The sequence below is a fragment of the Mustelus asterias genome, chromosome 25 (assembly GCF_964213995.1).
Source record: "Mustelus asterias chromosome 25, sMusAst1.hap1.1, whole genome shotgun sequence".
NCBI classification, from domain to species: Eukaryota; Metazoa; Chordata; class Chondrichthyes; order Carcharhiniformes; family Triakidae; genus Mustelus; species Mustelus asterias.
In genome coordinates, this window is record NC_135825.1 from 3,428,508 (window position 1) to 3,450,515 (window position 22,008).

The following is a 22,008-nucleotide window of genomic DNA, read 5'->3' on the forward strand; positions in this document are numbered from 1 at the left end:
AATTTATAAAATTGCTGCATATGCTGGCAACAATAAAATATTCACTGACAATTTCCAAATCATAAAGATAGAAAAACTATTCATCCCAACACTGCATCGTGTTCCCCATTTTTGTTCTAGGATTGTGTCCTTTGCCCAACTTCGTTCCACAACAGAAAGCTTTGTTCTTGGAGAGAGATGGTGCCTCTTCCTGGGTGTTTGCAAACCCAAGTAGTAGAACACTCCCCCAATGTCTTTGGGAGCGGCACGGTGGCAAAGTGGTTAGCACTGCTGCCTCTCAGCGCCAGGGGCCCAGGTTTGATTCCTGGCTTGGGTCACTGTGCATAGCCTGCACTTTCTCCACAGGTCTGCGTGGGTTTCCTCCGGGTGCTCCCATTTCCTCCCACAGTCCAAAGGTGTGCAGGTTGGCTGCATTGGTCATGCTAATTTCTCCCTCCGTGTACCCAAAACAGGTGCCAGAGTGTGTGGCAACAAGGAGATTTTCACAGTAACTGCATTGCAGTGTTAATGTAAGCCTACTTGAGATAATAAACAAACTTAAACTATAGAAAAGTCCACTAGAATACCTTTGCAGAAAACTATCTATTCGAAACAATGAATAAACCAATCCAAAAATTATAAAATGACACACTAAAGTCTAAACGAAATGGGAAATTAAAACTTGTAATAAAAATGCATCAACCAGCAGCATACTCATTGTGTATTTCCAACACAAGGAACTCCTCATATTTCTGCCCAATTTATAGATCACAATGAGTGTTCATAAATTCATGCACAGGTGCATTCACTGCAAATTGTCAGTACATCAGTGTCTCATTCTCTGTAAAGTGAAGTGACCATTGTTGACAAATTGTTAAAACGTATGATCAATCAGCAATTGCTGATTGTCCTGCTCATTCAGTGAAAGGCAAGATGCTTTAAAGACTCCACAAGTCTGCATTCTTTGCCCGTAGCTCTTACTGGAGGGAGGATAGCCGGCTCTAAGTGTTGACAGCCTAACTGTAATATCCGAGTCAAAGTCTATCATAATCTTAACAGGATTGCAAAGCAAGATAGATAACTGAGCCAATGTTGTATGAGTTCATCAGTCTGCTGCTCACAGTCACAATCTGCACATACCCGCTGACAGACTGAACATGTGTGAACAATGTCTCTATTAATGTACAGTCTGGAGTTTGCTCACAGTCTCTGATCACATGTTTCACTTAAGAGAAAGCTCGTCTGTACAACACTGATGTTACTCAACACGTTGATGGAAACACAAGGCTGATTAAAACCTTGATTTTTTTTTATTACTGATCCTTGCAGTGCTAGCTGCTGTGAAAGTTTCAATGATCTTTCAAAGATCCAAGCTGCTTAGAATTTAATTTGCTTTTCTCCCCTCATTTTTCATTCTTGTGGCTTTAGCTTAACTATACTTCACCCTCGAGTGGAGTGGAGGGTGGTGGTGAGTGCATGCGTATGAATCATAGAATCATAGAAACCCTACAGTGCAGAAACAGGCCATTCGGCCCATCAAGTCTGCACCGACCACAATCCCACCCAGGCCCTACTCCCATATCCCTACACATTTACCCACTAATCCCTCTAACCTACGTATCTCAAGACACTAAGGGGCAATTTTAGCATGGCCAATCAACCTAACCCGCACATCTTTGGACTGTGGGAGGAAACCGGAGCACCCGGAGGAAACCCACGCAGACACGAGGAGAATGTGCAAACTCCACACAGACAGTGACCAAGCCAAGAATCGAACCCAGGTCCCTGGAGCTGTGAAGCAGCAGTGCTAACCACTGTGCTACCGTGCCGTTAGTTAAAAAAGAGAGAAAATTTGTGATTATGTAGTGCCCACTTGAAGGAATTATACGAAGTGGGCTACATGTAAACACATATCCAAATAACCACACTATAGCAGCTAGATGTTTGTGCAAAGCATGCATGTAGAGGTCAACAAAAAAAAGTGAGCAAGTCTCAGAGAGCCTTTGCAAAATAAATAGTCAGGGGGTCAAAGAGGGAAATGATTATTTTCATCCTCTAAGAATTAAAACAAACCAAAGGCCTAATGCAAATTTGCTGCAAGAGAGAGTCAGGCTTTGCACATTTAAAAAAAAATCTTTAAAAATGTTCCATAGGGAACCCAACAGTAGTCTAAATGTTATCAAATGCCGAAGCCTCTATCTAATTGCTGCTTGATATGGAACAGTTGGATTCGCTTTGCTAACACAAGCTTCTAACAGGAAATGAGCTGTAATAAAGCACAAGAATTTCCTACTGGAGCAGCTGGTCACTCCATATTCGAGAAACTCACTAAATCAGGTCTCCAATCATTTCAAATACAGAATGGATTCAATTTGAATCAGTTGACCAGCTCAGGCTCCGTGGTTCAATGTCACTTGCTGCTAACTCCCAAGTCATGACACTAAAGCCAAAATGTTTCCCTTCCTTTCCTCTGCCACCCAATATTAAACAGCAGATTGTGTCAATCGCTCTTAACTTGCCGGTATTTCTGCTAGTGCTCTTGCAAATCTCAGGAAATGTGATATCTACCTGATGGTTCTGCTTCAGACTTGTATCTAGAAATAATTAAATTTCATCATAGCAAGTTAAATTTGGTTAACTTATGAGCTGCTACAAGAAGAATGGGCAGGAAAGAAAGGCGTCACAAAAATTCAATTCATTCAGGAAAAAAAAAGAACCTTTACCCAGTTGGTACACATGTGAATCCAAGTCTACATTACCAATTTAATGTTCTTTCAGGACAATTAAGGTTGGGCAACAAACACAAAATAAAATAATGAAGAGACCTTAAGTGCCAGGATGCAAACAATGCACAAAGAAACCAAAACTGTAAAGGCTAGAAATATACAGCAGGTAGGTCCACCTGAAAAAAGACTACTGAATATTTTGGGTGTGGATCGCTACTGTTTTCAGACCCATGTTTCCAGCATTTTCAGTTTTTAATTACAGACCACATCACTAACTGTGCCAGCACTGGAATGCAGACAAGTAAACCTATACTACAAAGCTAAAACTTTATGCCAAGCTCTCTGGAGTTACTATAATGCTTAGTCAGCTGCACTATGAACGCTCTCAATTTCTTTACTGAAAAGTATCTTTCGGGACATCCCAAATCACTTCAATTACTTTTTCAAAAGCACTTTTAGGCAGACAGAGCGGCAAACCCAATAATCTGTTTTCATTTGTTGTTTGCAGGATAAATATTGGTCAGGATACCAGAAGAAATCCTCCGCTCTCCATCTAGGATTGTGAGACCTTTGCAACCAGCTAAAGGCCTCGGTTTAATGTCCGATCTGCAATAGATGGCATCTCTGAGAATGGTCTGTTGATTCCCTATTTACTGTTTTCTGTCTGTTAACCAATTCTCAATCAGTACTAATAAATTTCTCCCAAACCCATGCTCTCTAATTTTGTTTGCTAAACTGCTATGTGGGGCTTATCAAAAGCCTTCTGAAAATTCAAATACACATCATTCACCAGTTCTCCTTTATCAATACTATGTATAATTTCCTCAAAAAACTCCCCAAATAGGTCATTTGTAAAATATGATTTCCCTTTCATAAATCAGTGTTGACTCTGTCCAATTATATCATTATTTTCTAAATGTCCAGTTATCACTTCTTTTATTACAGATTCTAACATTTTCCTTGCTGCTGATGTCAAACTAGCAGGTCTGTATTTGGGTTTTCTCCTCTTCGTCATTTATCACTTCCTAGTCTGCAGGAACATTTCCAGAATCTAGAATTTTGAAAGGTAACCACCATGCATCCACCATCTCTCTAGCCACCTCTGTCAATACTCCAGGATGAACTCATTTGGTCCAAGGGATTTATCAACCGACAGTCCAGTTAAATTTTTGAGTACAACCTCTTTACTAATAATTTCTTTTAAGTTCCTCAGTTGCACAGGTCTCGGTCACTTAGTATTTCTGGGAGATTTTCTGTATCTTCTTCCGTGAAGATAGACGCAAAGTAACTGTTTAGTTTCTCTACCATTTTTCTGTTCCCCACTATAAATTCTCCTGTCCTTGCCTGTAATGGACCCACATTTCTCCTAGCTAATCATTTCCTTTTCACATACCTACAGAAGATTTTACAGTCTGTCTTTGTTCCTTGCTAATTTGCATTTGTATTCTCTTTTTCCTTTCGTAATCAGTTTCTTAGTCCTCCTTTGCTGGGTTCTAAATTGCTCCCAATCCCTAGTCTTACCACTTTTTCTGGTGTCCTTAGAAGCCGCTACCTTTGATCTAATACAATCTTTAATCTCTTTCGTTAACCGTGGTTGATTTACCTGTCACTTTGGGTGTCTGTGCCTTAGCAGAATGTATATCTGTTGCAGACCATAGTATCTCTTTAATTACTAGCAATTGCCTGTCTACCGTCAAATCTTTTTGCGTATTTTCCCAATCCATCATACCTTTCCCTTTATACCTTCATAATTTCCTTTCTTCAGATTTAAGACACTAGTTTTGTAATGATCTATAACGTATTCCAATTTAATTTCGAAGTCTATCATATTATGGTCACTATTTCCCAAAGACTCCTTTTACAACAAGGTTATTAATTAGTCCTTTCTTATCGCACAGCACTCGATCCAAGTTGACTCCTCAATGTACTGCTCCAGAAAGCCATCTCATGCAGACTTCAGGATTCCTCCTCAGCATTAGTGGTTAACCCAATCTGTGTAAATTGAAGTCACCCATTACTGTATTACTCATGTTACATGCATCTCAAATTTCCTGTTTTATACAGTGTTCAACATTACCACTACGGTTTGATGGCCGATAAACAATTCCCACCTATGTTTGCTGTCCCTTGCTATTTTGTAGCTCATGGCTTCAGGTTAAACATGGGCAAAGAAACCTCTTGCTTGTTACCATGTACCGTCCTCCTTAAGCTGATGAATCGAATTTCCTCCACGATGAACAACACTTGGAGGAAGCAAAATGTACTGTGGGTGGTGGATTTCAGTGTCCACCATGAAGAGTGCCTTGGCAGCACCACAATTGATCGAGCTGGACGGGTCCTAAAGCATATAACTGCTAGACTGGGTCTGTGGCAGGTGGTGAGGGAACCAACGAGGGAAAAACATATTGACCTCATCCATACCAATCTGTCGGCTGCAGATGCATCTGTCCATGACAGTATCAGAGTGACCACTACATAGCCCTTGGGGAGACTAAGTCCTGACTTCACATTAAGAATAACCTCCATCGTGTTGTGTGGCACTATCACCGTTCTAAATGGGACAGACTTCGAACAGATCTAGCAACTCAAGACTGGCATCCATGAGGCGCTGTGGGCCATCAACGGCAGCAGAACTGTACTCAAGCACAATCTGCAACCTTGTGGCCTGGCATGTCGCCCACTCAATCATTACCATCAAGCCAGGGGATCAACCCTGGCTCAATGGAGAGTACAGGAGGGCGTGCCAGGAACAGCACCAGGCGTACCTAAAAATGAGATGTCGGCCTGGTGAAGCTACCAAACAGGATCACTTACATGCCAAACAGCAAGTCATAGACAGCTGTGCGATCCCACGACCAATGGATCAGATCCAAGCTCTGCACTCCTTCCACATCCAGTCATGAATGGTGAACAATTAAACAACTCACTAGAGGAGGAGGCTCCACAAACATCCCCATCCTCTGTGATGGAGGAGCCCAGCACATCAGTGCAAAAAATAAGGCTGGAGCATTCTCAGCAATCTTCAGCCAGAAGTGCCGAGTGGATGATCCATCTCTGCCTACTTCAGTGGCCGCCAGCACCTCGGATGCTAATCTCCAACCAATTCAATTCACTCACATGATACCAAGAAATGGTTGGAGGCACTGGATACTGCAAAGACAATGGGCCCTGACTGCATTATGACAATGGTACTGAAGACTTGTGCTCCAGAACTTGCCGCTCCTCTCGACAAGCTCTTCCAGTACAATTACAACACTGGCATCTACCTGACGATGTGGAAAATTGTTCGGGTATTTCCTGTATACACAAGGCAGGACAAATGCAACTCGGCCAGTTACCGCCCAATCAGTCTACTCTCGATCATCAGTAAAGTGATGGGAAGGGGTCATCGACAGTGTTATCAAGCAGCACCTGCTCAGCAATAACCTGCTCAGTGACGCCCAGTTTCGGTTTCGTCAGGGTCACTCAGCTCCTGACCTCATTACAGCCTTGGTTCAAACATGGACAAAAGAGCTGAATTCCAGAGGTGAGGTGAGAGTTTTGGCCCTTGACGACATCAAGGCTGCATTCGACCGAGGGTGGCATCAAGGAACCCTAGCAAAACTGGAATCAATGGCTATCAGGGCAAACTCTCCACTGGTTGGGAATCATATCTGGCACATAGGAAGATGGTTATGGTTGTTGGGGTCAGTCATCTCAACTCCGGGACATCTCTGCAGGAGTCCCTCGGGTTAGTGTTCTAGGCCCAACCGTCTTCAGCTGCTTCATCAATGACCTTCCCTCCATCATAAGGTCAGAAGTGGGAATGTTTGCCGCTTATTGCACAATGTTCAGCACTTTTCGTGACTCAGATACTGAATGTAACAAGATTTGGATAATATCCAAGCTTGGGTGGACAAGTGGCAAGTAACACTTGTGCCACAGAAATGCCAGGCAATAACCATCACCAATAAGAGGCACTCTAACCACTACCTTTTGACAGTCAGTGGTGTTCCCATCACAGAATCCCCCATTGTCAACATTTTTGGAGTTACCATGGACCAGAAACTCAACTGGACTTGCCACGTAAACACTGGCTGCAAGAGCAGGTCAAAGGCTAGGAGTGTTGTGGCAAGTAACTCAGCACCTGACTCCCCAAAGCCTGCCACCATCTACAAGGCACAAGTCAGGAGTGTGATGGAATACTCGCTACTTGTCTGGATGGGTGCAGCGTCAACAACACTCAAGAGGCTTGACACCATCCAGGACAATGCCTGCTTGATTGACATCACATCCACAAACATCCACTCCTTCCACCTCTGATGCTCAGTAGCGGCAGTGTGTACTATCTACAAGATGCACTGTAGAAATTCACCAAAGATCCTTAGACCGCTCCTTCCAAACCCATTACCTCTTTCACCTAGAAGGACAACAGATACATGGGCACACCACCTGCAAGTTCCCCTCCAAGCCACTCACTGTCCTGACTTGAAAATATATCATCGTTTCTTCGCAGTCGCTGGGTCAAAAATCCTGGAATTCCCTCCCTAACAGCATTGTGGGTCAACCCACAGCATGTGGACTGCAGTGTTTCAAGAAGGGAGCCCACCACCACCTGCTCAGGGGCAACTAGGGATTGGTAATAAATGCTAGTCAGTCAGTGACGCCCATAAGCCATGATTGAATAAAAAAGGTGCCAATTCTGCTCCCTATGACTTGGGGGAAGGCAGCGAATGCACTGTAGCCAAATTTGCAGACACCAAAATAGATGGAAAAACAAGTTGGAAGAGGGATACAAACAGTTTACAAAGAGTTAAGTAAGTGGGCAAAAAGTTGGCAAATGGAGTATAATGTGGGAAAATGTGAAGTTGTTCACTCTGGAAGGGAGAACAAAAGAAGTGTTATCTAAATGGAGAAAAACTACAGAAAGCTGCAACACAAAGGGAATTGGGGTTTCTTGTGCATGAATCACAAAGTTCGTGCACAGGTGCAGCAGATAATCAGGAAGGCTAATGGAATGTTTAGTTTTATTTATTGTCACAAGTTAACTTCATCACAGTGCAATGTAAGCCTCTGTGATAACCCCTAGTTGCCATACTCCTGCACCTATTTGGGTACACTGAGGATGAATTTAGCATGGCCAATGCACCTAACCAGCATGTCTTTCAGACAGTGGGAGGAAACCAGAGCCCCGGGGGAAACCACGCAGAGAGGGAGAATGTGCAGACAGTGACCCAAGCCAGGAATCAAACCCAGGTCCTATTAGCCCTTATTTCAAGGGGAATTTCTTCTTTCAGAGGATTTTGAGTCTTTGGAACTCCCTGCCACAGAGAACTGGAGGACAGAGTCCTTGTGTATATTCAAGGCTGGGATAAATTTTTGATCTGTAAGGAAAAAGGCTGAAAAATGAACATGAGGAATGTTGGATCAGCCATGATCCTGTTGAATGGTGAAGCAGTCTTGAGGGGTCGAATGGCCTACTCTTCCTATTTCATATGGTCATATGGACAGGGCAGTTGTTGCCTCGTTGAATGTGAGGTTCATTCTAAGGTGAATATTTGTTAAAGTTTATTGCTACATTGAAAGGAAGAAATATCAAAGCAGAACAATGTAGGTTAAGATTAAACGTAGGGTGGTTCGCACTGCTACCTCGCAGTGCCAGGGACCTGGGTTTGATTCTAGCCTGGGTGACTGTGGGGCTTGCACATATTCCCCCTGTCTCCGATTCCTCCGGGTGCTCCGGTTTCCTCCCACAGTCCAAAGATGTGCAGGATAGGTGGATTGAGCATGATAAATTGTCCCTTAGTGTCCCAAGATACGTAGTTTAGCAGGATTAGCAGGGTAAATGTGTGGGGTAAGGGTGGGAGGTTGGCCTGGGTAAGATGCTCTGCCGGAGAGCCAGTGCAGCCTCGATGGGCCGAAGGGCTACCTCCTATACTGTAGGGATTCTATGATTTTAGGAAAATGTGAGGGGGTTGCTACTTAGTGGCATGAGCGAGAGGTTTCTTTCTAACTAAAGTACCTGGATTGCTATCTTATTTTCAAATGAGGCCCAGAAATGAACATCTGCACCGTTTGCTGCCTGCTTTGTTTGTGGACTGTTTAAGCTATTTTGGAACTGACAAACAAGTATTCATTGGGATCTATCAAATGTCAGGCTGCAGTTTTTGGTTGCAATGTACAATATATGTGTTCTGAACACACATGTCTACTTCTGTTTAACTCCCTTACCTCGCACTGTGCCAAATTTCTGTATTGGCTTTAGCGAAGGTGCTTTGTGAACTCTTGCTGGTAAACAGCTTTTGAGTGACTCTTGGAATTTGTAACTGAAAAGTGAAGTCTACAGCTTGCTCTGCTGCAAGTTGGGACTTATGTTTTTGGCAAGATTTCAATGGTTCTACTGTTCCTCTCCTTCAAAAAATGTGATTCCTTCAAAGTTAGATATGTAGTCATCACAGTTCAACAATAACAGATTGCAGTCATTTAGTGCCTTGTAATGTAATATGTTCTAATGTGCTTCACACAAGTGTTAAAACGATGATTGACTGAGGCACAAGATATTAGAATAGATGACCAAAAGCTTGGTCAAAAAAATAAGTTTTAAGGACGTTATGAGGATAGAAAAGCTTTAGGGAGGTAATTGCAGAGCTTGGGGGCCAGCCAGCTGAAGTCAGAGCCAACAATGGCAAAGTAGTGAAATCTGTGCCAGTGTCCAAAATTAGAGCGCAGATTTCTGAGGATAAGAAATAGGAGCAGGAGTAGGCATTGAGCCACCTTCACCTGCTGAGCTATTCAATACGTTTGTGGCTGATTTGATTGTGGCCTCAACTCCCTTTTTCTGCCGGCCACCCCACTCAATAAAGCTAGACGACTTTGTAGATTGAAAGTCTGATCAGCTCAGCCTTGAATATATTTAATGACCCAACCTACATTCCTCTCTGGGGTAGGGAATTCCTCATCTTTGTCTCAACTGGGAGACCTCTTGTTCTGAAACTGTGCCCCATAGTTCTAGAGCCTGGAAAGGGGAAATATCTTCTCAACATTTACTCTCTCAAGTTCCTTCAGAATCTTTTTTACTTTTCACTACGATCACCTCCCATTCTTCTTGATTCCAATGAGTAGAGACCCAACCTGCTTGACTTATCCTCATAAGGTATCCCCTTCACCCCAGGATTCAACCTAGTGAACCTTCTCTGAAATGTCTCCAAATTATATCTCTCAAATATGGAGACCAAAACTTTAAGCAGTTCTCTAGGTGTGATCTTGCAAATGCTTGTATTTATATTCCATTGTCTTCACAATAAAGGCCAATATTCCATTTGCCTTCCTAGTTACTTGCTGATGTTTTATAATTCAGGTACAAGGGCACCTAGATCCCTCTGTACCACATTATTCTGTAGTCCTCTCCATTTAAATAATATTTTGTTTTTCTATTCCAGTTAAATTGGATAACCTCACATTTCCACATTACACTTAATTTGCTAACTTTTAGCCCACTCGCTTAACCTATCTGTACCCCTTTGCAGACTCCTCGCAACTTGCTGTCCTACCTATTTCTCCATTATCAGTAAATTTATCTACGATGTTCTATTAATGACTTGGATGAATGGACGTAATTTGTAAATAGTTGAGGCCCTAACACTGATCTCTGTGGCACTCTATTACTCGTAGTTTACTAACCTGAAAATGGTTGATTTATCCCAACTTTTTCCTAGTAGTTAGCCAATCCTCCATCCATGCTAATCTATTACCCCATGAGCTTTTGTGTCGTATCCTTTTATGTGGCACCTTTATCAGATACCTTTTGGAAATCCAAATACACTGCATCTGCTGCTTCCCCTTTATCTGCACTGCTTCTAACATGCTCAAAGAACTCCAGTAAATTGTCAAGCATGTTTTCTCTTTCATACAATCAAGCAAAGTTAACATGGTTTTATTTTATAAATGTACTGCCACTGCTTCTTCAATGGATTCCAGCGTAGGAAGTGACAAGGCCACGGAGGGGTTTGAATACTGATGCCCTGCTTTTCATTTATAGAATATATTTGCAATAAATGACAGTTGTGAGTAGAGAAAAGGGTGCAGTATTTTTGGAACACTATCCGAATCATTCTGCATATACTTCACTATACTCGTAATCTAACGATTTGCCCCTGCACAACAAGTACTCCTGCTTGAGTACTGCTGGGGGGGACAGCCCGCCTGGGGGAAGCAGCAGTGGCCGTGTCTCCGCAGTGGAGTCCAGCCCTGTAACTCAGAGGGCTAAGGAAAAGTGGAGGAAGGCGGTATTAATCGGGGACTCGATGGTGAAGGGGACAGACAGGCGTTTCTGCGGAGGTAGGCAGGATTCTCGCATGGTGGTCTGCCTCTCTGGGGCCGGGATCCAGGATGTCGCTAGTCGCGTCCCGGAAATCCTGAGGTGGGAGGGAGAGGAGCCTGAGGTAGCGGTACATATTGGTACCGCTGATGTGGGTAGGAAGGGAGAAGGGGTCATGAAAAGGGAGTACAGGGAATTAGGGAGACAGCTGAGAAAGAGGAAAGCAAAGGTAGTAATCTCAGGATTACTGCCTGTGCCACGGGAAGGTGAGGGCAGGAATGGAGTGAGGTGGAGGATGAATGTGTGGCTGAGGGACTGGTGCAGGGGGCAGGGATTCAGGTTCCTGGACCATTGGGACCTCTTTAGGGGCAGGGGTGATCTGTATACAAAAAACGGGTGGAACTTGAATCACACGGGGACCAATATCCTGGCCGGTAGGTTGGCTAAGGCTACTGGGGAGAATTTAAACTAGATAGGTTGGGGGGAGGGGAGCTAGAAGAGTTGACTAGGATCAAGGAACTAATTGATGGGGGGGAGGATGCAGGGGTAAGGGGAATTACAAAATTAATGGTAGAGGAGAGGGTGCAAGTGAATGAAGGCGGTAATTTAGATAAGGGAGTAGAGGGAGAGGGTGTTCGCGACTCATCAAAGCGGGTCCAGATAAAAGCTGGAATTAGGACACTTTGCCTGAATGCACGAAGCATTCGGAACAAGGTGAATGAGTTGATGGTGCAAATCAGCACAAGTGGGTACGATCTAGTGGCCATTACAGAAACGTGGCTGAAAGGTGACCAGGACTGGGAGATGAATATCCAGGGGTATCAGGCGTTTAGGAAGAATAGACAGGAAGGAAAAGGTGGTGGGGTCGTGCTATTAATAAGAGATAATATCAGGGTAGTACTGAGGGATGACATAGGCTCTGAGGAACAAAACGTGGAATCGTTATGGGTAGAGATGAGGAATAGTAGAGGGAGAAAGACACTAGTAGGTGTGGTATATAGGCCCCCAAATAATAATGTTGAGGTAGGGAGGGCTGTAAACAAGCAGATAAGGGATGCGTGTAAAAACGGAACGGCAATAATCATGGGGGACTTCAACATGCACATTGACTGGCAGACTCAAGTCGGTAAGGGTGGAATGGAGGAAGAGTTCTTAGAATGCTGTCGGGATAGTTTCCTTGAACAGCATGTTACGGAACCGACGAGGGAACGAGCTATTTTGGATCTGGTATTGTGTAACGAGGTAGGTAGAATTAAGGATCTTATTGTGAAGGACCCTCTTGGGTCTAGTGACCACAATGTGGTCGAATTTCTGGTTCAGATGGAAGATGAGAAAGTTTGGTCTCAAACCAGTGTCCTCTGTTTGAACAGAGGGAAATATGATAGGATGAGGGATGAATTGGCTAAGGTAGACTGGGAGAGCAGGCTGGCAGGTAGGATAGCTGAGGAACAGTGGAGGATTTTTAAGGAGATCCTTTTCAGTTCTCAGCAAAAATATATTCCAGCAAAAAACAAGGATTGTAAGAAAAGGGAGAACCAGCCGTGGATAACGAAGGAAATAAAGGAGAGTATTAAAATAAAAACAGCTGCGTACAGAGTGGCCAAAAATAGTGGAGAAACAAGTGATTGGGAAAAATTTAAGAAACAACAAAGAGAGACTAAGAAAGCGATAAAGAAAGGAAGGATAGACTATGAAGCTAGGCTAGCAATTAATATAAAAAATGATAGTAAAAGTTTTTATAAATATATAAAAAGGAATAGAGTGGCTAGAGTGAATGTTGGACCCTTGGAGGACGAGAGAACAAAGAACAAAGAACAATACAGCACAGGAACAGGCCCTTCGGCCCTCCAAGCCCGCGCCGCTCCCTGGTCCAGGATTGAATCCTGAATACAGGATCCCCACCCAATTTTCCAGCCTATCTACATACCAATATCCTATCCACCGAGCTGTCCCTCACAGCTACGATGCTTTGTTCATTACAACCTATTAACTTACCCCCACCCCCCCATTCCAGACCATGTGATCTCCAGGGAGAGGCGAAAACCCAGAGTGAAAAACCCCAGGGCCAATATGGGGAAAAAAAATCTGGGAAATTCCTCTCCGACCCCCTGAGGCGATCGAAACGAGTCCAGGAGATCACAATGGCCCCGATCGGAAAATGCTATTAACTCCCCCCCCCGATCGGAGAGGGGGGAGTTAATAGTGGGAAATGAGGATATGGCTGAGTCTTTAAATAAGTTTTTTGTGTCGGTCTTCACGGTGGAGGACACAAATAGTTTGCCAAATATTAACGATAGAGGGTTGGCAGCAGGAGAAATACTTAATACAATTAATGTTACCAGAGAGGCAGTGCTGGGTAGACTAATGGGACTGAAGGTGGACAAGTCCCCGGGTCCGGATGGAATGCATCCCAGAGTATTGAAAGAAATGTCAGAGGTAATAGTGGATGCGTTAGTGATTATTTATCAAAACTCGTTGCATTCTGGGGTAGTGCCGGTTGATTGGAAAACGGCTAATGTTACGCCGCTGTTTAAAAAAGGAAGGAGACAAAAGGCGGGTAACTATAGGCCGGTCAGCTTAACGTCTGTCGTAGGGAAAATGCTGGAATCCATTATTAAAGAGGAGATAGCAGGGCATCTGGAGAGAAATGTTTCGATCAATCAGACACAGCATGGATTCATGAGGGGAAAGTCGTGCTTGACGAACATGTTGGATTTTTATGAGGATGTGACTAGGGCGGTTGATGGAGGAGAACCGGTGGATGCGGTGTTTTTCGATTTCCAAAAGGCGTTTGATAAGGTGCCCCATAAAAGGCTGCTGAAGAAGATTAGGGCACACGGAGTTGGGGGTAGTGTGTTAAAGTGGATTGGGGACTGGCTATCCAACAGGAAGCAAAGAGTCGGAATAAATGGGTGTTTTTCCGGTTGGAGGAAGGTAACTAGTGGCGTGCCGCAGGGATCGGTACTCGGGCCGCAACTGTTTACCATTTATATAGATGATCTGGAGGAGGGGACGGAGTGTAGGGTAACGAAGTTTGCAGACGACACAAAGATAAGTGGAAAAGTGAATCGTGTGGAGGACGGAGAAGATCTGCAGAGAGATTTGGACAGGCTGAGTGAGTGGGCGAGGATATGGCAAATGGAGTATAACGTTGAGAAATGCGAGGTTATACACTTGAGGAAATAATAACAAATGGGATTACTATCTCAATGGAAACAAATTAAAACATGCTACCGTGCAAAGGGACCTGGGGGTCCTTGTGCATGAGACGCAAAAGCCCAGTCTGCAGGTACAACAAGTGATCAAGAAGGCAAATGGGATGTTGGCCTATATTGCGAGGGGGATAGAATATAAAAGCAGGGATGTCTTGATGCACCTGTACAGGGCATTGGTGAGGCCACAGCTGGAATACTGTGTGCAGTATTGGTCCCCTTATATGAGGAAGGATATATTGGCATTGGAGGGAGTGCAGAGAAGGTTCACCAGGTTGGTACCGGAGATGAGGGGTTTGGATTATGAGGAGAGGCTGAGGAGATTGGGTTTGTACTCGTTGGAGTTTAGAAGGATGAGGGGGGATCTTATGGAGACTTATAAGATAATGCGGGGGCTGGATAGAGTGGAGGCGGAGAGATTATTTCCACTCAGTAAGGAAGTTAAAACTAGAGGACACAGCCTCAAAATAAAGGGGGGTCGGTTTAAGACAGAGTTGAGGAGGAACTTCTTCTCCCAGAGGGTGGTGAATCTCTGGAATTCTCTGCCCACTGAGGTGGTGGAGGCTACCTCGCTGAATATGTTTAAAGCGCGGATGGATGGATTCCTGATCGGTAAGGGAATTAAGGGTTATGGGGATCAGGCGGGTAAGTGGTACTGATCCACGTCAGATCAGCCATGATCTTATTGAATGGCGGGGCAGGCTCAAGGGGCTAGATGGCCTACTCCTGCTCCTATTTCTTATGTTCTTATCAGTCTTCTTGGTAAGAGTCACAAGGGTAGTTAGAATGTGAAATTCTTTTCTGTAATCTGTTGTTGACAGAGAATCCATAAATGATTAACTGCTATCTAAAATCCTTTTTAAATTCTTCTTTTAAAAGGTATGATTGAGCTGGAGAGTGAGATTAGTGTAGGTGAGAGACTAACTTGATGGCCAAATGACACGTCTCTATACTCTAATATTCTAAGATTCAAAATATGTGAATCAACATTAGGTTTGCACACCAAAATCATTACTGCCAAAAGAACAGTCTATCCGTACAGAATCCTTCGGATTGGATTGCAATACTTTACAAAGTGTCCTTGTGTTACTCAAACAGATTTGTACTCCTTGCATGTTGAATTTTTGGCGTGTTGCACATTCAGCATTGATTTAGGTGATCCTTGTTCATATAGACTAATACAGAAACTAATATAAGAATTTCTGATTACCCAACCCAAGCAAAGTTTGCTAACAGATAATGTCAATGACTTCAAATGCAACAGTGACAGACTCATTAAAATTGCAGTGTCTGTTTGGTCCATTGTGGCTCTAATGACGGTGACAATCTTTCAACTAGAACTATCAGATTGTATTTTCCAGTACTTACTATTTTTCAATTACATGTCCAATTTAATTAGAATTACTTATTCAGCCTTTTGAAAAGCTCTGCATCCCTCCGTGTTCGAACAGCCATCTAAAAATATTCTAACCTCCTGCTCATTCTTTCAGTGACTTTTTATATCCTTTGACAGATTTCATCTTTCTATTAATGCCTTTTATAATTCTAAAAATTTATTTTAGGCCCTGCTTTAACTGCCCATTTTTGGAGACAGGAGATGGGGTGGCCTGGGAAGCTTCAGTTTCCCAAGCCCTCCTTCATAACTTTAACCCATTCTGTGATGGTGCCATTTAATTGAATCTAAGCCAGACTTGTTCCAGAGCTCTGACATTCTTCCTATGATGAAGTACCAGGTTTTGCGCACAATACTCTAGTTCTGTCTTAATCAATTGAGATAGCACACTCCGCGTGTTAATTTCCATTAGAATGAAGTTGTTTCTTCACGCACACAATTTTAATAGTTTTGCCAATGCTTGAAGGAGAAAATATTGCCAGGATATTGGAAGGTGAGGGTTAACTGGGCTAACTGGATTGCTCTTCGGAAGTGCTGGCACAGACTGGATGGGCCAAACAGCATCCTCCTTTGCCGTTTTATACTATCATCCTGTGATTAAGTATTTTTTATTTGTCAATGGGTTGTGCGCCAGCATTTATCATCCATCCCTCATTGTCCTTGAGAGGCTGGCAATAAGCCACCCTTTAGAACCAGTGCAGACCATGTGATGAAGGTATTCCTACATTGCTGTTAATTAATTGAAAGAAAATCACACAGCAAGCACAAACCCATTATTTTGTACAACTTGTAACTAGTGAATAAGGGATTTAGAATTCTAAATTGTATGTTCCACTTTCCACTTCTGTACAAGAGATTTATTCTATTCTGTGGCTGTTAGACTTTTTATGCAAATCGCGTTGTGGGAGGAAGTTGTTCATTGTCAATAAGGAAGTCATTAGACATCTGGAGTAAGCATTAGAAACAGTTGAAACGTGCCAAGGCAATTTCCTTTTGCTTTACAATGTGCAGTAAAGCATCAAGAAAATCTTGTTTATTTTTGAAGAAGAATCTTTTCAATTTTATTACCTACTCCTTTAGAGATCCTTCACTCCTGACTATTGAAAGACCTGTAGTGTACACAGACATCTGTGGGGTAAATCACCACATCAGAGCAGGCATGTTTAAATGCTTCCTGGACATCTTTCATTTCAGTTTGTTGATTAAACCTGCAGTGTTCCAGTGTTTACTCCACTTGGATTGTTAACCCCCAGACTTTTCTCCCTGTCTGTGGTGAGCAGTAGAAGAAATCTAAAAGTAAAGCAAACACCTGCGGATGCTGGAAATTTGAAATAGTTTATTAGTGTCACAAGTAGGCTTACTGCAATGAAGTGACTGTGAAAATCAAAAGCAAAGTGCTAGAAAAACTCAGTCAGCCTGGTAGCACCTGTGGAGACAGAACAAAGTTAATATTTTGAGTTGAATGGAACTGGCCTCTCAAGAATTAACATTAATTGAGCTGGCAACTTCAATAGTATCAGTAATAGATTGTGAACTTGCTGCTGTGTTTTCACTCATTCTTGTTCTTTTTTTAAATTATTCTTTTCACGGGATATGAGGGTTGCTGGCTAGGGCAGCATATATTGCCAATCCCTAATTGCCCTTAAAGGTCGTGGTGAACCCCCCACCTCGAACCATTGCACTCCATGTAGTGTAGGTATGCCTACAGTGCTGTTGGGGAGAAAGTTTCAGGATTTTAACCCAGCAACAGTGAGAGAACGGCGATATATTTCCAAATCCAGATGGCGTGTTCAGAGTTATCAGTTAGTGGTATTCCCAGGCACCTGATGCCCTTGACCTTCAAGATGATCGAGGTCATGGGTTTGGAAGGTGTTGTCAAAGGAACCTTGGTGGAATTGCTGCAATGCATCTTGTAGATCGTACACACTGGTACCTGTCAAGTGGGCTGCTTTGTCCTGGATAGTGTCAAGCTTGGAGTGTTACTGGACTGCACTCATCCAGTGAAGTGGAGAGCGTTCCATCACACTCCTGACGTAGATGTGGACGAGCTTTGGGGACTTCAGGAGGTGAGTTACTCTCTGCAGAATATTTTTTTAAAAGACAAAATTGTACCCACCTCTACTACGATCTCTGACAGCTTGTTCCAGACAGTCGCCCCCACCCTCTGTGTGAAAAAATTGACCCTCTGGACCCTTTTATATCTCTCCCCTCTCACCTTAAACCTATGCCTTCTAGTTTTAGACTCCCCTACCTTTTGGAAAAGGTGTTGACAATCTACCTTATCTATGCCCCTCATTATTTTATAGACCTTCAGCCACGCTATACAGACAAAGCATACCGTACATAGAGAAAGAAAGGCGATGATATGTAATGTTACAGTCATAGCTAGGGTGTAGAGAAAGATCAACTTAATGAGGTAGGTCCATTCAAAAGTCTGATGGAAGCAGGGAAGAAGCTGTTCTTGAGTCGGATTGTTTGTGATATCCATGAAAGAGAATATGTCCAGGGCCTGTCGGGTCCTTGATTATGCTGGCTGCTTTTCCGAGGCGGCGGGAAGTGTCGACAGAGTCAGTGGATGGGAGGCTGGTTTGCGTGATGGACTGAGCTACGTTCACGACCCTTTATGGTTTCTTGCAGTCTTGGGCAGAGCAGGAGCCATACCAAGCTGTGATATAACCAGAAAGAATGCTTTCTATGATGCACCTGTAAAAGTCAGTGAGAATCGTAGCGGACATGTGGAATTTCCTTAACCTCCTGAAAAAGTAGAGGCGTTGGGGGGCTTTCTTGACTATAGCGTCGGCATGAAGGGATCAGGACAGGTTGTTGGTGATCCGGGCACCTAGAAACCTGAAGCTCTCGACCATTTCCACTCCATCGATGTAGACGGGCATGTCCTCCACTACACTTCTTGAAGTTGATGACAATCTCCTTCGTTTTACTGAAATTGAAGAGACTATTGTCATCGCACCAGTTCACCAGATTCTCTATCTCTTTCCTGTACTCTTTCATCATTGATCTGCCCTTGTAGCCACAGTATTTATATGGCTGTGGTAATAGAGCGATGGTAATGCCATTGATTACCAAGGGGGATGGTTGAATTCTATCTTGCTGGAAATAGTCATTGTCTGCTCTTGTGTGACGTGAATGTTACTTGCCATTCAGCCCAAGCCTGAATGTTCTCCAGGTCTTGCTACATATAGAATAGATTGCTTCAGTATCTGTGGAGTTGCGAATGGTGCTGAATGTTGTATAATCAGCGAAAACCATCACCTCTGACCTAATGGAAGGAAGGTCATTGATGAAGCAGTTGAAGGTGGACTAAGTGGGACCCAGAGTGAAAAATGGAGGTGGGCAACCATTGATATCAGTATTCCATGTGAAAGTTAATTTTTTCAGAAAACGTCATGTAAATCCATTAAACTCCTCCCTGTCCTTAAGTTTGTCCCCCTGAAAGTGATGACTTGGTGGGATATCATTCTAGGAAAACTAGGGCAGTTCTCTGGTTGGTTTCTGTTATTTCAGCTGGTAAGCCTCTGTAGGCTGTTTTAGGCTGTACCATATCTAAGCCTGTTCCTGTTCTTCTTGCTTGACTTCTGTAAGCATTTCCAGCAAGGGTCATTGGATAGAAATCAGGGTAGTAGTAAAAGAAAATGCTGGTCAGGCAGCACCTGCCATCAGAACATGTCACAGTTAGAAATTTCATCATTTTAAATACAAATCGGGAGAAAAAAAGACAACAAAAGAGATGTATGATAGGGTGGAAGGCAGGATTGATTACATGACAAAGCGGGGGTTGTAATGTGAGAAGAAACAAAAGATGGGGCCCCAAGGGAGGTGTAAATGCAAGAATACATCTTTGGATTTGTGTAATGCAGTATAACTCAATATGTGGCAGTATTCATAGACAATATGAATTCGTTCAGTGAAGCTCAGTTGGCTGAGGTTCCTAATTCAGGACAAAATGAAGATCAAATCTGGGACCTTCTGGTCTATGTGGCTCAATTACTCGAGGCATTTTATACCCTAATCTTCAGAGTTGTAACATTTGTACTGCATGCTGCAATTGTATCATAACACGAGAACCATTACAAATAATTTCAAAATAAACTATGTTTCTGTTCATAGATTATCTGTCAATGGTGATTGGGTGCCTGGCGGTGGTTGTTAGAGAGCAGCTTGTTCTACATTTTGTCTTAAATCGCTTGAGATGTAAATGAAAGGCTTTGTCTTGGATCAATAATAGATATTTGTATTATGCTGCAGGTGGTCCAGAATAGCAGTTCCCCTCCAAGTCACGCACCATCTTGAATTGGAAGTATATCGTTGTTCCTTCAGTGTCGTTAGGTCAGAATCCTGGAACTCCCTCCCTGACAGCACTGGGTATACCTACACCTTGGGTACTGCAACGGTTCAAGAAGGCAGTTCACCACCACCTTCTCAAGGGCAACTAGGGATGGGCAATAAATGCTGGCCGAGCCAGTGACACCCACGTCCTATAAATTAATAAAAACGCAGGTTTGATTCCTGTTCTAGTTGAAGTAGACTTGGGATCTGCCTCTTCATTGCCTTCCTATTTCAGGAAGACTATGACAAACCATCACTGAAAAGAAACTGCCAAAGGAACTGCTCAGGGTAAACCATCAACAGGCAATAAACCTGCCTTTAGGCAGAGCACAAATGAATCAGGCATTGTAAACTTGTGTCTATATGCAAACCAGTGCTTGGAAGTTATGGTTTTCTACCTTTCAGCTTTAGAACACTAGTTTTAGATCAAACTTTTTAAAAAATTGCTGGAAGCAGCACAAAATGGATTCTTGTTGGCGAGCTGTCTGGGAAAATGGTTCTTCAAACTGTTTCTGGTGCTGTTTGACTATAGGTTTATGGCTGCAGCTCTCCACGAGTAAGTTTGGCCCCTTGAGCCTGCTGTACCATTTCATAGAATCATAGAATCCCTATGGTGCAGAAGGAGGCCATTCGGCCTATTGAGCCTGCACCCACAACACTCCCAACCAGGCCCTATCCCTGTAACCACACATATTTACCCTGCTAATCCCCCTGACACTAAGGGGCAATTTAGCATGGCCAATCATAACCCTCACATCTTTGGACTGTGGGAGGAAACTGGAGCACCCGGAGGAAACCCACGCAGACAGGGAGAAAACATGCAAACTCCACACAGTCACCCAAGGCCGGAATTGAACCTGGGTCCCTGCCGCTGAGGCAGCAGTGCTAACCACTGTGCCACCATGCTGCCCTAAATAAGAATTTATCCCGTTGTCCAAAATGATGAGATAGGATTTTAATGTCTGGGAAAAATTAGAAAAAAATGAAGATCAAGCCAGAGGAGGAAAGCTTAGGAAGGTAGCTGAAAGCTTGATCAAAGGTTTAGTTTTGAAGGGTGTCCTGGAAAGAGTGGGGGATGGAAAACAGAAGGGAATTCCAGACTGTGGGCTTGTTGTACCTGATGACATGACTAAATGGTGCAACAAATTAAATTCTGGAACTTTCTATCTAATAGTAGGAGTGCTTCGCCACACAGACTTTGGCTTTTCAAGAAGATAGCCCAGGCAGCACCTTCTGCAGAGAAACTACGGAACAGCATTTCAGTGCTGATGTCTTTGCCAGTGATACCCACAGCCCTTTTTTTTATTAAAAAAGCATGAAAAGGCAGTTTGTAAATTTGGATTACTGCAACGTGCAACTTTGGATATTGTGAAATGTGCACATTTGCTATTTTGCAAATCATCCTTTAAAAGAAACACTTAAAATTGACAAGTGGTAGATTTTCAAAAAAATAGATCAGCCCCAACTGAATACTGAAGCCCTGGATAATGGCGGACTTTTAAAGCATATCGGTAAGCTTGTGTTTCCCAGACACACTCTGCTCCCACTATCTGAATAATGCAGGCATTTGATGACACTAAAAGGCTACATTATTGGCACCTGTGCCCTGTATAATATGAGGTGTGAATAATTTATGGTTCTCTGCAGTTATATACATAAGGCTATAGGTTCTGCAGCAACTTAGAATTCAAAACACTCTTCTATTCATTTATTGTGGACACAAATCTAACGTCATAGTTTCTGTGCGAAGGTAGGTTTGAAGATGGCCTTGTATGTTTAGAACATTGCCAATTGGGGGTCAATTTGCATTTCCTTTGTGTATAAATCTGATTAAGTCTGATTTATTTGTGTGTCGCGACAGTTCTGTTACGTTTCCTATGCATGTTCTAGAATATAAGAAACCACAAGCGGGTCAAAAAGCAGGAAAGGATTTTGTGGGCCATTAAAACTGCTCTGCAACATATTGTTGCTAGATCACTGGCTGTGCCCAGCCCTTTAATCTCCTGGGTAAATAATTCTCCATTCCTGGAGGTTATCAAACAGTTTGTGCTTGTGTCT

General features: G+C 43.2%; 1 protein-coding gene across 2 annotated transcripts in view; it reads right to left on the reverse strand.

Annotated features, from left to right (window-relative positions):
- LOC144511760 (leucine-rich repeats and immunoglobulin-like domains protein 2) overlaps positions 1–22,008 on the reverse strand; it is an 84,510-nt gene that overhangs the window by 42,593 nt on the left and 19,909 nt on the right. The gene's annotated exons all lie outside the window — the stretch shown is intronic.